The 15,509-nt window shown below is 45.3% G+C and overlaps 1 protein-coding gene and 1 long non-coding RNA gene across 6 annotated transcripts in view; one reads left to right on the top strand and one right to left on the bottom strand.

Moving 5' to 3' along the window:
• ETV6 (ETS variant transcription factor 6) overlaps positions 1–15,509 on the bottom strand; it is a 237,924-nt gene that overhangs the window by 83,013 nt on the left and 139,402 nt on the right. The window lies entirely within an intron of this gene.
• LOC137201636 (uncharacterized) lies at positions 7,204–11,156 on the top strand. Its single transcript, XR_010932266.1, has 3 exons — positions 7,204–7,495; positions 7,895–8,022; positions 10,612–11,156. It is a non-coding gene; the product is annotated as an uncharacterized lncRNA (long non-coding RNA).

Below are 15,509 nucleotides of genomic sequence, written 5' to 3'. Positions count from 1 at the left end.
GCTTGGTTGCTCCATGGCAGGTGGGATCTTCCCGGACCAGGGATCGAGCCCATGTCCCCTGCACTGGCAGGCGGATTCCTAACCACTGTGCCACCAGGGAAGTCCCTGTGAGTCTGTTTTGTAGATAACTTCATTTGTGATTTTTAGATTCCACATACAGGTGACATCACATGGTATCTGTCTCTCTCTTTAATTGGTAAGCTTCTTAATCAATCTTCCTGCGGTATTTGTTTTGCAGTATAATTGGAATACCATCAAATTCTTATCCTTTAACCTTTTCACCATCTTCCAAGTCTACCTTCGTCTGAGGTGTGGACAACAGAAAGTTCCTTTTTATTAGACTTCTGGGTCCCAGAATGATGCCTCTCGATTGTTTACTTTATACCTTTCACTTACTTGATTTCAAAGATAATTCGTCAACTTGATATTTTGATTATATTGTTCTACTGAGCGGCTACAGCGACTCGTCATTGTGCCAAAAGATCACTGCAGCCCCTCAGCAGAACAGTAAATACATGATATCATTTCATGCTCGTAACTCTGTGAGGTGAAGTGTCTGGTTTACGAGAGAAGATCCAAGATTTTGCGAGGTCTAAGGTTACTCAGGTAACACAGTCATGGCTACTCATTGCTTGTAGGAAGAAGACCAAAATCTCGAACATGACGTTGCCTCACTCTCCCTCACCATCCTCACCCCTCACAGTTCCGTAACGTGTCGATCTGGTTTCCCACGGCAAATCCACCAAATGTCAGTTGGATGGTCTTTCTATTCCTTGAAGACCAAATCCTCTTCTGGGCTCAGGGCTTTCACACACCCAGAAATAATCCCGCCTCCTCTACCCGATTAACTCCGGCTAAGCTTTTAAGTCTCCTCCTAAACGTATGCCACGGACTAGGCCAAGTTCCCATGCTTTGTGCGTTCAAAGCCTCCTGCAGGGCTGCATCGATACACTTACCCTCGAGTGTAACTATCCGAGTCATACCTGTGTCCATCCCTGCCCCTGTCCAAGGTCCCACTAAACTGCAGCAGAAGCATAAAAAAGGTACAAACCCGTGAAGAGACAGAATGGGAGAAGCAACAAGGGTAGTTGAGAGGGGTATGCAACATTTTAGAGGATGGAAAACAGATGGACAATTGGCATGTGACTCAGCAGAGTGGGACAGCTGAACCCTACCTGCCTGCGAGGGAATATGCCAGCAAGACACGAGCTGGTTTCCCTGACAGAGCCCCCCCCCAAACCTCAGAAACTAGAGGTGCCAAGTGCCTGTGAAGGCAGGACGGAGCGGGGGAGGTGCTGTGGGCATCTGTACTCCATCCCTCCTCCCCCGCCACGCCAGCCCAGCAGCTACTCCTCCTGGTAGATGACAAAACGTTTGCTGGCTGGAATCAGGTTGAGTCAGAGGATGCGAAGGTGCAGGAGAGCGCAAGGCTGAGAACACAGGGGAATTCAGTGGGAATCCGCATAATAAGTGATAAAAGCTCAAGCCCCTCCCCAGCTTGGCTCCTTACAAGCAAGAGACCACAGGATTTCTTCGGGGGCAAACTCACTTGCCCCAAAGACTTCCGGAGTCTGCCATGAGACAGCCAGATTTCCATCCAATTGGACCATTACAGTTGGACCCGCCAGGCATCAAGCCCCACCTGTGCACACGGAACTGCCAATCGCCTTTCTGAACAGACACCTAAGAGTCACCATCCAATTTAAAAAAACAAACAAACGACAAATCAAGTGGTGAAGAAGGGGGACGCCATTTTGGATAAAGCTGTCAGGGAAGCTTCTCTAAGGAGGTAATATTTGAGCAGAGACTGTGCCATGGGAATAACTAGAGGAACAGCCTTATAGGCAGACAGATAGCAAGTGCAAAGGCCCTGAGGTGGGAGCAGGGGCAGAGTGTTCTCAGAAGAGCAAGAAGACCAGTATGGCCGAAGAGGAATGAGGAGAACAAAAGGTGATACAGAATGAGACTGGAGAGGTGTACAGGGTTTATCGGGGCCAGATCATACAGGGCCCGGCAGTCCATACTCAGCGTTTCTAAACGTAACTGGAAGCCAGTGGAGGTTTTGCAGCAGTGAAATGACACAATTTGATTTCCATTTTAAGGCGGTTTACTCTGATAGCTGTGCGGGAAATGGACTACGTGGCTGGTGTTACTTCCTGGGGAAGCGTCAATCTCCCCCACTACACTGTAAGCAACATGAAGGCAGGGGCCGTATCTGTCTTGGTCACTGATATATACCTAGCACATCACAGCAGACAGCAGTCACCCGATAAATCATCTGTTGAAAGAATGAATAGAACAGCAAAAGTAGAACTAAAATTAGTTCTGAGAATCCAAAGCCTGTGGTCCTTCTAACACACTAAAAGCTAAAGACACATTAAAAGACTTCCAGAAAAGATAAGGCTAGCAGACAGTCCTGTGGTACTTTAATACGATTTTGGTGAAGACCATCATATAAGAATAATAATATCTTGGTTTGGTCTACAGCTATTGTGACATCACTGTGATCTATTTTAAAGTAAGAATACGTTGAAAATAACAATTATTCTTATGTAGACAAATTGTGCTAATTAGTGTTGACAATGACAGTCACTATTTATAACATATTCTAGTTAATCCCAGTCTATAATATGAAATCAAACATAATGGCAACAGTAAGTTACACTGCAAACAGGCCCTATTCTTCTTCTTTTTCCAAGTGCCCCCGACTAAATCACTGTTTTGCATTTCCATATTTAAAGCTTATCCCAAGGCATTTTTACAAAGATACTTTTCCTTGCCTTTGTAAGTACATTACATGCCGCATCATCAATGAGAATTCACCATTTTGAAAATCAATACTCAGTTCGTGAGGACAGTTCATCCTTACAAGTAAGTTGAAAAAATTCACAACTTTTACGCATTCCAGAAACGAAGTCCGAAACCCTGCTCCCTTTTTACTTTTGTGATTCATTCATTCAACAAACATGTATCGACACTATATGCCAACAAATGAAAAATATCATGTATACAAAGATAAACAACGGTCTCTGTCTTCGAGGAGTCTAACAAGCAGACTTCTTATCAGCCAACAAATTTCTTCCTGGTTAATTATAATTTCTTTCATGCTTCCCTAATTTGCACGAATGTAACCACAAAACGCCACCTATAAATAGTGCAGTTCACTGATTTCCTCTGATGCTGGAATGATCATTTCCTATAAAGAAAGCAAGAAAGAACCCCAGCTTGTGGCAGAATTTTGGGGAGGTGGGACTCACAGAAGCTTCCACTGAATCTAGGACATTTAAGAAAGGAAGGCCACAATACCTCCTGAACCAGGAAATAACACCTATTAAGAAACTTGTAGAGAAGTGAACTTGGCTTGGGGCAAATCAAGCGATTAAGAGACATCCTTCCAGTAACTGTCTAACCATACGGAAATAGCTAGAAAGAGGACAGGGGGTCAATTATTTTTATTATATGACAAGGGCAGGGCAAGTAGTAATGAGGCTACAGGTCACCAGGGAAAATTCAGGCTAATTAGGAGACCAAGCTTTTAAACTATGAGTTGGGCTATGAGAGTTGCTAAGGGAACCTACAGAATTCTCAACGCTGGAGATATTCAAAGTTCAGCTCCATCCCAAGGGATGAGTTAGGAATAATTAACTTTGCCCAGATGATAGCAAACAACAAAATAATCCACCAGAGGTCCAGAGCAGGTCAAATGAACGTAAAGCCTATCGCAGAACTTTGTGCTATGGTTCAAAGTTGGTCGTCGTGGGGTTTATACCCCAGACGATTCACACTTGGTGTTCAGAGAGCCACGTCGCGTGCCTCGTCAACTGTGTCCGCCGATGACACGGATCAGCTAAAATTCCCAGTCTCTATGTGATGGCTGAAAAGAAATGTTTGTAGTACTCAGTAACTCATAACATTGAAGAGTCGTAGGCATGTATCTAAACATGGGTTGAAAGAATCAGATCCGGAACGCTGAGACACGTTCCAGAGCTCTCTCAATGCTTCCAGACAGAAGGTCCCTGCAGATACCAGTCTCTTTAGAAATCTAAGCAGTCCTTTCAACTATGAGGGCTGATCTTCTAGGAGAACTTGCTGATCCTAAGTTTGAGCTTCTGGAAAATGCCGCCCAAGTGAGACTCTTGAGGCTTCTGTGCACTTGCACTTTCTTGCCCTCTTAGACTTAGAGAAAGTGGAGACGGACCTTCCCAGCCTCCTGGGCGGCTGAGGTTTGGAGGTTTAAGTGGTTCGTGTTATCAGACCCCTGCAGTGTCCTAACCAACAGGAAGTTTCCCCAGAGTTTCCATCACAGGAAATTTCCTGTGAGGAAGCCCTTACTGCACAAACAAAGAGTTCTTCAGCCCCCCTGCCCCCCAGAACCTGCAGAGGCAGCTGAGGCAGTGTGGGCAGACGGGGGTGGGTGTGTGACAGGGGTAGAAGGCAGCAGGGGTTGAGGGGAAGACAGCATGCAGCATGGGAAGAAAGGGAGGGGAACAAAGAAGTTCTGTTACTTCCTTTGGCCTTGGGTTTGTCAGAAAATTGCTTACTAACTGACACATGTTGGCTTTCACCTCCTGGTCAGCAGCTTCATCCCTGGCCAGACTGAACTTGGAGAGAAAAGACTGAAGCAGAGTGAAGGTTCTGCTGGTCGAACTCCATCCTTAACCTCTGAGTCTGTTTCCCCATCTGTACAGCAAGGGGCCTTGTGACAATTAAACGAGATACTTAAATCCATATATTAATACTAGTTAACTATGAGGTATCATATAAATATAAGATAGTACTAGCTTTACCATAACAATATCTTCACTACAGCAAATGCCTGGATGATAGTATGTTATCTGCAGAATAGCGAGGTCTCTCCCTGGGATGACCATTCTTTATCCTAGTCTCCGTCAAGGCCATCGAAATGAAACAGAGCTCCAGCTGTGGAAAGGGAGCATTCGATTACATACCTGAATGTTTGGGTGACATCAAGAGTCATTAAACAAGTCTTTATTTTCCCAACTGTAAGGAACATTTTTAAAATGTAGGAAATTGTCCTAATTGCTCTAGGCCACAACCCGAGAGTGGCCTCTTGAACTAAATCAGATGACTCTGTAGAAAAATTTTGCCAAGGTCAGAGTTTTAAAAAGAAAGGTCAGTTGAGAGGTCTATTTTGCTCTCTTCCAGTTAATTCACGTTTCTCTGTTCCCATATTTGCCATTCTGATGTGGGGAATCTCCTCAGAATAATGTAAAACAAAAATCACTCATCCCACATGATGAGGGCAACTTTTTCAATGAATACAGCTCATTTTTGGTTTCATCTGTATTTTTGCTTTTATTTTTGAAACCATGACATAACTTGTGCTACTCCAGCGGGCAGACTCAACACTCAGAAGATGTTTGCCATGCAATATTCTGGCTTTTTAATTCTTTCTGGTGAACATCTGGCCACATACTCTCGAAGAACATTTTAAAATGTGACCCTCGTGTTTCAAGATAATTCTGGGGGTTCATTCTGTCAAGGGTCAATACCACTGCCTTTTGTTTACAGACCTGTTGCAAAAACAGGTCTGCATTTCAAGCTTCTAGAGTAAAAAGAGGGGAACCCCCCAAAAGAGAGCAACAGAGGCAGAGAAAGAGAGAGACAGAGAGAAAGAGAGAAAAGACATAACTTCGGAAGGAAGGGGGCAATGAAAATAGAAACTAAAAATGTGACAGTGGAGCCTGTAGGTCAAAGGACAAGAGAGGACAACACGTACGGATAGTCAGCAGAGCACACAGACACGTATTTTTAATAATAACAAAGGACATTCAGCCTGGTTGGTATGGTATTTCATGACGTATTATCACGAGTGTCTTCCGTTTAAGCCCCATCGTTAAGGCCTCCCTGGAACCTCCCCCTAAAATCGAATGGATTCCACTTCACAAGCCTTTATTAAGCACAAACCCTGTGGCAGACGTGGCCCCTGTCCTCGAGGAGTCACCCTCCAGCAGGGGATGTGGACACACAACTAAGTAGAATACGATAATGAATTCCTGTCCAGCAACCAGCCCTGGACAGTAATAGGGGCTGTGCCCGTTAGGGCAGCGTGAGAGGGATGGACGGCGAGACAGGTGATGCACAGAGGACAGGATACTTCTACGTGACCCAGAACACGGCGTGGGCTGCTTTTCAGTTCTTAGCTACTCACTCCCCTCCCCGATGCCGGCTAGAGCTCCCCGAGGACATAAGCCACCACCAGGCTGTGACTCTGATTCGGAACCTGGAACATAGCCCTGCCCTTCAGAGGTGGACTCCAAACAGCGGTGAAGGAAGGCACTCGGGTGCAAGCAGAAGCTCTAGGAAAAACTTCCTTGAAGGCAAATCACCGGCGCTGAGGCTGAGAGGCCCCTCCAAGCCTTTCCTCTGCCCTGAGCCAGAACCAAAGCTGAGTAATTTCCAGTTTGTAATGATGAGAGACTTGAGGGAAAATCTGTCTAACACTCTCACTATCATCTGCTTTGGGTTAGGCACTTTTCTATCCATGATTTAATTCTCACACCAATCCTGAGAGAGGGGAAAGTTGTTTTTGTTTTTTTTTTTAGATTTCCCAGGTTAGACAAAGAAGCTGCAATGCAGACAGACAAAGTGTCTTGCCCTTTTTTTTTCAGCTAGGGACTAGGGAGCTAGTCACAGCCCTGTCAGCCTTGAAGCTCCACGCCGACCCTACCTCTGCAGCGCCACAGAAACTTCCCGGCCGGTGGGATCCAGCTCTGCCACGCAGCCCACTCAGGGGGCTGAGAAGTCTGGCCACGAGGCGTTCTTCAGAACGTCATACCTGAAGGAACCAACCAAAACGCAGGGTTCTCCTGTTGGTTTGGGTTGCGCTTTATAAACTGGATTTATCGATCCAGTCTTTCACTATAACTCCGTAACATTTCTTTAACGTTTTCTTAATCAAATAGAAGCCCAAGAACCAAGTTTCTCGTCTTCTCTCTTCCAATACCTGGGATGAACAAACATCACCAGCTCCAAGGCTTGGACACCAGCAGCCATGAGGGGGCACCTGAAGCTGATGAGGGGATTCCAACTAGTTGGTGGGGCTCAAGAGGAGGTAGACATTGCACGCAGGCTTACCAGGGGCGGGGGAACGGGAGGACACGCATGGATAACAGGACAGTGTTTTTTGGGGGGAACCGTAAGGAAGCATCCGGGATGCTGTGAAAGATGGGTGGCCATGAAGGGGTTCTCTTGGAAAGTTTCAAAGCTGTATTCACCCATTCTCTCCTCAGGCTACATGGATAAAAACGTCTGTGGGTAGCTGTCTCCTCTTCTTCCTCTCCCCCCGCCCCGCCCCGCCTTTAGTTAATTGCAGCTGTGGTCAAGGGCCTGCAGCCAGAAGTCCCACAATGCACTTCTCCACAGGAAGTTCCCAAGATCTCTTCCTGAACAGGAAATTTCCTGTGGTCCAACAGACATTCCTCTCAGCGTTTATCACTCACATACATTTGTTTTGGCAGATACTGGGTCTTGGGTAAGAACAACAAGAAACGGTTGGAGGGAAAGCTACCCCGGGGGGCCGGGGGGGGGGTAAGCAGTTATTGTCAGGAGAAGAAAGTGTGACAGAATTGACTCCTATCTCAAAGGAAAACAAATAACTAGCAAAATGAACTCAAGAGATCTGCATGTGTGAGAATGTAAATGCGACTTCCACAGCTATGTGCCACTTGAATTTTAATTTGTAACTCAGAGCGAAGGGAAGCTGGCTTTTGGGGGTGGCGAGAGGGGACCCATTGCAAAGCACTTCGCAGAATTTTACTGGGGTAAAATCTGGGTGCTTATAATTAGCATGGCTACAAAGTGATTTAGATTTTAAACATTTTTGCAATCTCCTTACCTATGTGCCCTAACATAACTTATTTCCTCATTTCAGAATCCTTCCGACCTCCCCCACTTCTAGGGCCCCAGTCTATCCTTTCCTGAGTGGCTCACAAGCCAGGATTTCGCATTTGTCTGACTTCTCTGTAGCTGAGTCCACAGTTCTGGAAGCTCCAATGGGCGGTAAGAGGAAAGTGCAAGTACTTGAGAATTATGACCATCATTCTCCCTCCTAACTGGCCTTTCTGACTCCTGTCTTATAATCCATCATCCTTCACATAGTTCCCAAAGTATTTTTTCTAAACACACACAAAGGAGCACATCCCTTCCTTGCCTAAACTCCTTCAATGGTGGCCCACAGTTTTGGGAGTAAAGTTTAATTCTTCCACTAAGCACTGCAGGCCCCTTTGGCCTATCTTCCCAGTTTTATTTTCTACCACTCCCCTTCCCTCCAGTCACCAGCTTCTGGTAGTTTCTAGAGCCAGTCGTGCCTCTTCACTTCTCTTTGCCTTCCCCAAACCTGTCTTTACCTTTACTCTCCTTCGTGACCCCACCTTAACCACTTTTTCCTTTCCTAAGTCACTTGCTTCTCCTCTGTGAGCCAATGACATGAAATGCATCCCCAATCACCCTATATTCTAATTTGTTGGTTAGTTATCTGTCTTCTGCAGAGACAAATTCTTTGAGGGAAAGAACTATCCTATTTGTTTTTGGAATCACAGTACAAAGGACGTGTGCCTGACACATAATAGTTGATGGGTATTTGTTGGAAAGATCATCTAAAATCTTACCCTTGTGTGGTAAGAAAAACTAGGGGAGTGTTCTTTTGCTTCTACTATAAATACACAAATAAACAGACTACACAAAACTAACTATCTTGTGCCACAAGCATTCAAGCAATCTTGTATTTTAGTCTACGAGACGCACAGGACTGAAATCCTTTCCTTCAAGTCATGCACTCTCGGAATGTCCATTTTCTCCTGTGCATAACATCAATCCTATTTATTTTACTGGGGTTTTGGCTGTAGTGAGATGCTTGGCGGTCTGCCTCAGTGGCCCTATAACCTTTCCAGCTGGGCTTACTTAACCCCCTCTCTGAAAGTTCAACTCCACCCAGACTCCAGGCCCAAACCTGCCATTTATCAAGAGGAAGCTTGAGCCCAGTGGTTCAAGGAATCAGCACCCCAACTGCTGGTTCTACTGGTGCTTGCTGTCACCCAGAAAAAAAATCTTTCCTGTAATGGGGTCCTTCATCTGGGTTCCCCACCCAGCCTTATATTCTACTCCTTCTCCAGGACAGTGTCCTAGGACCAAATCCCACTTTCTGTGGCTGAGTTTCTGCTATCTGCTCTTGGAACCCTTGTCCAAAGTTAACGTTAGACCCCAGCTCCCAGCTACAAGCCGGCCTGCCCACCACACTCACCAACGACTGTCGGGCCTACCTTCCTCCCATTGATGCTGAAACTTCCCCACTTGCCCTGCCTCTGTGGGCACAGCTGAGGTCTGGAAACTGAATTTCTGAAATAGAATATCCTTTCATTTCTACATTCCCAGTGCGTGGACTAGCGCCAGGCATGTGTATGAATAAAAATACTAGTGTCTGAAAGAAGGAACAGGCTCTCAAAAACTAAGCTTTATGTATGGAATGAGTTGGATTTGCTGGAAACATCAGAGTGGAGGACCAACGAACGATTTCTAGGTTCTTACAGGAGAGAGGATCTTTCGCTAAAGAAAGGACGTCTAAACGTTTCTCAAGAAGAAGAAGGAGATGAAGCCCTACTTCAAGGACTTATCCCTCAGTGCTGTTCAATTCTTAAAAACAAAAGAAAGAGAAAAAGGAAGTCTGCAGAGAGAAAGCCTGTCAATGCACAGCCTCGGTGTCCTTGGTGGGTTCCAGGCACGGACGACACACAGCAAGAGCCCGGCTTCGGTGGTAAGCGATGCAACTCTGTGAATACACGAAAAGCCACTGAACTGCACACTCTCAATAGGCGAATTGCACGGTTTGTCGATAAAGCTGTGAGTCAGCCTACCTCGTCTAACTGCAGGTCTCCAGCGCCTTCCGCCTCGACTGTGGGCGTCTCCAGCATGTCTTTCGCACAGCGCTTCTCAGTTATCAGCAGGTTAGGGGTCAAATCTGAGGTCACACAGTGGTTCCTAATCTAACGGTAATTTACGGGATTGCTGTTGGCTTCATTAGGGGATGTACCTAAAAATGGCGTTTACTGAGCCAGACAAATTAATAAACTGTGTCAGACTTTACTTTCTTATGACATAGAAGAAAAAAAAAAAAAGGTAAGTGATGGATAAGAATCGGTGCTGCCTTTAAGATGATCAGGACCTTTAATGCCTGTGATCACTCTGGGAGGTGTGGACAGCTGTTTCCACTCTTTTATTCCTACCTCATCGGGCTGGGAATCAGAAGGTGTGGGTTCAAATCCTCATTCTGCCATTTACTAGCTTGATGACCCTGGACAAGTCATCCACCTTGTTCGCCAAGTCGCACTTTCCTCCTCTGTAGACAGTGGATAACACTACCCAGCTTGTGGGCCGTTGTGAGGGCTAAGGAAAATGACAAATGTCATGGGGCTGGCACATAACAGGTGAATGTGAATCTCGGCCAAGGAGCAGAAGATATTAGTCAATGTGTTCTTCTCCTTTCCTTTGTGCTCTGTGCAGAAAAGCCTCAAGCTCAATCTACCCTCTCGTCTCAAATGTATCATGACTAGTTTTCACGTGAGTTTCACTCGCAACGTCTTTCCTTCTTTACAGGACAGCAGCTGGAGGCTGAGGTGTCTGCATTTTATGTGTGCAAAGAGTAGTCTTCATTCAGAGGCAAAGGGAAAAAATCTGAAGAATGTGGCCGAGGTCACCTGATCATCATGGACTTGCTGTGGCCGCTCAGATCAAGTTCATCACGTTATCTTCCTGGGCTTTCTGAAGCTGAGCTAACAGATAAGGCTGGGGGCCTCTTTGCATCTTAGCCAACATTCACTGGGTCCTCCCTATATGCCAGGCACTGCGCTAAGTGAATGTTTTTTAGGAAATCAGCTCTGTATAACATGCAGTGGCTCCCGATTGTAACTCAAGACGTTCACTTTGGCTCTAAGAAGTCCCCATGTCGTGGCCTGATTTCATTGGAGAGCGCCCCTCCTCCGTGAGTCACTACCAAGGCCGGAACAGCTGCTGCTCTTCTGCTAACAGGGCTCCGGTTCCAAGGATGGGGAATTGCAGGCAAGAGGTTTTGTGAGGCAGGTCCTGCCCTGGGGCATGCCGGCCACCAGCGGACGGACAGAGACCCTGCTCTTCAACGTCAACGCCTCCAATTTAATCCATGTTTAAATTTACCTTTTAAATATATCCTGCTTTATTTTTACAAATATTACACTCTGAGGTTCAATTTGAAGGAAGCAATTGTAGATAGTAAAGGAAAAATAAAGCATTGACGCAGCTCTTATCCAGTGAAACACTCACACATATACACATACACAGGCTGATTTACTCTCAGAGGACTTGTGAACACGGAATCTCAAACAATGGAAGGTTAGGCAAACAACATAGTATTTATGCCATTTTCCAGAGGAGTGCCGTGGACATTAAAGAAAGGTTGCTTTGGTCAATTCAACGGTCCCAAAACACATTAAGATGCGTAAGATGATATAATTAAGTTTTGGGGGCAGTTACAACGAACGTAGGGAACGTGGTTCTTTCCTTTGAAGTATTCATCGCCAAGTGGGAAAGAGAAAACAAATAAATGTATGCATCAATAGCAAATACCACCGATGTCTGCGTGGGAAGGTAACGAGGCACCATTGGTTTCTGGGAACCACCAAGTAAAACAATGGCTCTCTCCCGCCGAAATCCAGACTCCTAAGGACATTGATGCCCACAAATCTAAGATGACCGTTTAAGCTTGCACAGGCCCCACACAGGCGCGAGGGTATCGCATAAACGAAATCTCAAGAGGTTAAACACGCAGGTGCAATGAAACCCACAGGTATGAGAGGCAGGTGCCTTGAGTAATGCCGACCTCTGTGCTCTCTGAGTATCTTCTTCAATTCCACAGCTAGCACCGGGAGGCTATTTTTAAGCCCCAGGCTGTAGACAGCTGAGTTTGGTTAGAAGAAGATATCTAAGTACCCAGGCAGCAGCGAGACGCCAAATGCCCGGAGCTCACCCTATAAAACTTGCTTGTACCCAAGCAGTGGAGAAAAGAACGTGCTTCCGGAGATCCCTGGGCCAGAATGGTTGAAATCGTCCTGAGCTTAAGGGTCAGACAGGGGCCGGTTTTAGAGGTAGCATCTCCTCTGTCTCTGAGCTCAGCCAGCGTGCAGGTCCAAGAGCTATTTTAAGTGCACCTTGGAGCCGTTTCTATCCGCACACCCACACCGATGTCCAGGATGGAGAGAGAAAAAGAGAGAAAGGGAGGGAGGCTGACTGATTGACTGGGCTTTACTGCTCCTTACCCGACTTCCGTGGGCTCCCATTGTGCTTCTAAGAAAGCAGGATTCAGCGGGCGTCAGTGCTGCGGGCTATATTTATCGCCTTCCAGCTGCCCAGTTGCTGAGCTTTTCACAATTACAAACAGCAGGAGAACAAGACGCCTTCCAGAGAGGCCATTTTCTCATGGTATTTATTCTAGATTTCTCTGGGATGATCTCAGCATTCATATCTTTTTGATAAAGGAAAAAAAGAAAAGGGGAGAAGGAAAAAACCCAGAGGTGGTGGGCACAGTTCTCTGAAGCCACTGCAAAAGAGGGTTATTTCTTCTAGACACAAAAGAAGGACGGTGCCTTCCCGCGCTTTATTTATGCATCCAGGTTGATACCTGGGAAATCGCCTGGAGAGTCATACAGTGCTACACAAGGTAATTGTGAGTCGAGGTAGCTACTCATCCCTGGCTTTCTTTTCTGCCTCCTGAGAGGCAAACTGGAGCAAAAGATATTAACGGGGACAGGGAGGTACGCCACTGGCTTTGGAATCCGACTCGGACTGAATCCTGGCTGCCGCCGTCCATCTGTGTGACCTTGAGTAATGTCCTTGAGTTCTCTGAGGTCACCTGCCCTAATAGTCCCTTAAGAGCGTGACTGTTGGTTGTGAATGAGACGGCATGTGGAAGGAAGCGCGGGCATCAACTGGCTTCCTTTGGCGTTTTCTAAAACACCTTCTACAGCCCTGCCCAGCCCAGTCTGGAGCGCAGTGTCCTCTGGGCCAGGCACCTGGGGTGAGCAGCCCAAAGCAGTACGGCAAAGGGGTATCCAAAGAGGATCCAACAAGTGGGATGTACAGAGCTCAGGGCAGTGCCTGGCACGTAGCCTGCATGCAGTAAGTGCTAGCTGTTTTTTTACCCACCCAAAGCTCTGATATTACTCTCCACTGTTCCAACACGAGAATATAGAATTTCAAGATACATTTTTGGATAGATTTTAAAGGAATATTCCTTAGAGTTAAACAATAAAAATTTTATAAACTTAAACATTTAGGGGATATGAATTTGGTTATTCTGCAATTTTGCACCCTCCATCCCAGCCCCCAACTATGACTTCTATGAATGATTCTATAATTATATAGTATAGAGTTCTATAATTCTATTTATTATTCTATAAATTATTCTCGCAACACTGACTGCTTTCGTTAAACAAAGGATCCCTATTAATTCTCAAATAAAATAACCGTTTTAGAGCTTTCTGAGTCACTTAGATGGAAATAAAACCTAAGGCTTTTTAATTTCCTCCCTTCTCTCCCTCAGCTGCACATAAGGGTTATTTGGTTTTACAGCAGATGAATGAAAATTGAACCCCATTAGCAGATGAGACCTCACTCTGAACAAGGATTAATTTAAATGTAATCCATCAGAATCGCGTGGGTTCCCTCAGGAGTGTGGATTTTGTCTAAAGTAAATGCTTAGCTGATTCTGGCCAACACTTCAAAAGTGTCTGCCACTGGGAGAGCAGGAACAAATGCACATCTATCCACAAGAACCTCTTCTAATTCTTTCCAGGTATAATCTGATTTAAACAAAGGGATGAAACAGCATAAAGAAAGGGGCCAACACACTATGTAAATGTTCTGTACAGAAGGAGAACCAAAGGCCCAAGACTTTGGTTTTCAAGCTGTGTGTGCATGTGTGTATGTATTTACTGTATAAACACACACACACATACATTTATTGTTGTACAAATTTATTTGTTTGTTGTGTATACAATACTTTGTTTCTAGTCTCAGTTCTCAGAATGGGCTCCTTTGCTGTCTTTTTAAAACTATCCTCGACATGATAAGTGCCATTGACGGTGTGCTGATTTCCTTCCCCCCAGAGTGGTTCTTAAAATGTCTCACTTCTCTCTTCCCCAGAAAACTGGAGTTCTATTTTGTTATGTACTTGGAACCCACACCTGAAGATTCTAATTCAGTAGGTCTGAGGTGGGAAATGCAATCTTTTTAAAAAGATCATCAGGTGAATCGTCTGTGCAGCTAGATTTGAGGACCACTGGCTATGACTAGTTGAAAATGTAGAAGTACTATAAAAGTAGATCAAAATAAGAGTAGAAATGAACACTTACAGGGTGCTATGTGCTAGTCATGGTTCTAAGAGCTTTACCTATGCTAATTAGTTTATTATTAATTTGTATATTGATTTCTTTATTGAATTAAAGGGTGCTGGTGTGAAAACAGAACAAAAATCTAACTAACTGAGTTTTAACCAGATGATTCCTTTGATTTCTTGTAACAGAGGAGACGTAACAATTTGTGTCCATTAACTGGACCTAGGAATACAAAGAGAAAACTACCCGTCCCTTAAGTAACACCTTAGAGAAATTCTACACAAGCAACATCTGTGATACAAGTTGTACTTGTCAAGGTTTAAAAAAAATTATCAATAGTAGTAATAATTTCAACTGACACTGCAGTTTCTTGCTGAGAAGGTTTAGTGTGATATATACAAGAACACATATATTTTAGTCTCCCTATGGCAGAGAGATTGTCAGAATTGATCTGAGTTTGAAGATGTTAATTTTAGCTCTGCTCTCTTTCCCCAAACTCCTCTAAAATAACAGCAAAGAGATTTTTAAGAAGGAACAAGGACAAAGACACCAGGAAGAGGGGATAGGAGCAAGAAGGAAAGGGGGGTGGGAGTGGAGTACAAAACAGAAAAACAAGCCGGAAACGTGAAAGCAGATGAACCAATGATAATTTACTTAGAAGAGACAAGAAAGCGGAATTCTAAACTCATAGTAGGGAAAGCTGTGAAATAGCCAGATGTTCAGGGCAGAATCCTGGAACTGGTGGAACTGGTTACATCTGAAATCCTGGGCCACCGTGCTGCTGCTCCTCTAACCTGGCAGATGATCACAAGTTCATGCACTAGAGTCAGTAATACACAGTGACGTCCAAAAGAGCTGACACCGGGGCTTCCCTGGTGGCACAGTGGTTGAGAGTCCGCCTGCCGATGCAGGGGACACGGGTTCGTGCCGTGGTCTGGGAGGATCCCACATGCTGTGGAGCGGCTGGGCCGGTGAGCCATGGCCGCTGAGCCTGCGCGTCTGGAGCCTGTGCTCCGCAACGGGAGAGGCCACAACAGTGAGAGGCCCACGCACCGCAAAAAAAAAAAAAAAAAGAAAAAAAAATGCTCCCAGAGGACAAACAGGCAAACAAAAATAGTTACACACAAA

Source organism: Pseudorca crassidens, chromosome 11 (assembly GCF_039906515.1).
Source record: "Pseudorca crassidens isolate mPseCra1 chromosome 11, mPseCra1.hap1, whole genome shotgun sequence".
NCBI lineage: Eukaryota > Metazoa > Chordata > Mammalia > Artiodactyla > Delphinidae > Pseudorca > Pseudorca crassidens.
Note: the sequence above shows the minus strand (reverse complement) of the source record. Positions and strands in the feature narration are given on the sequence as shown.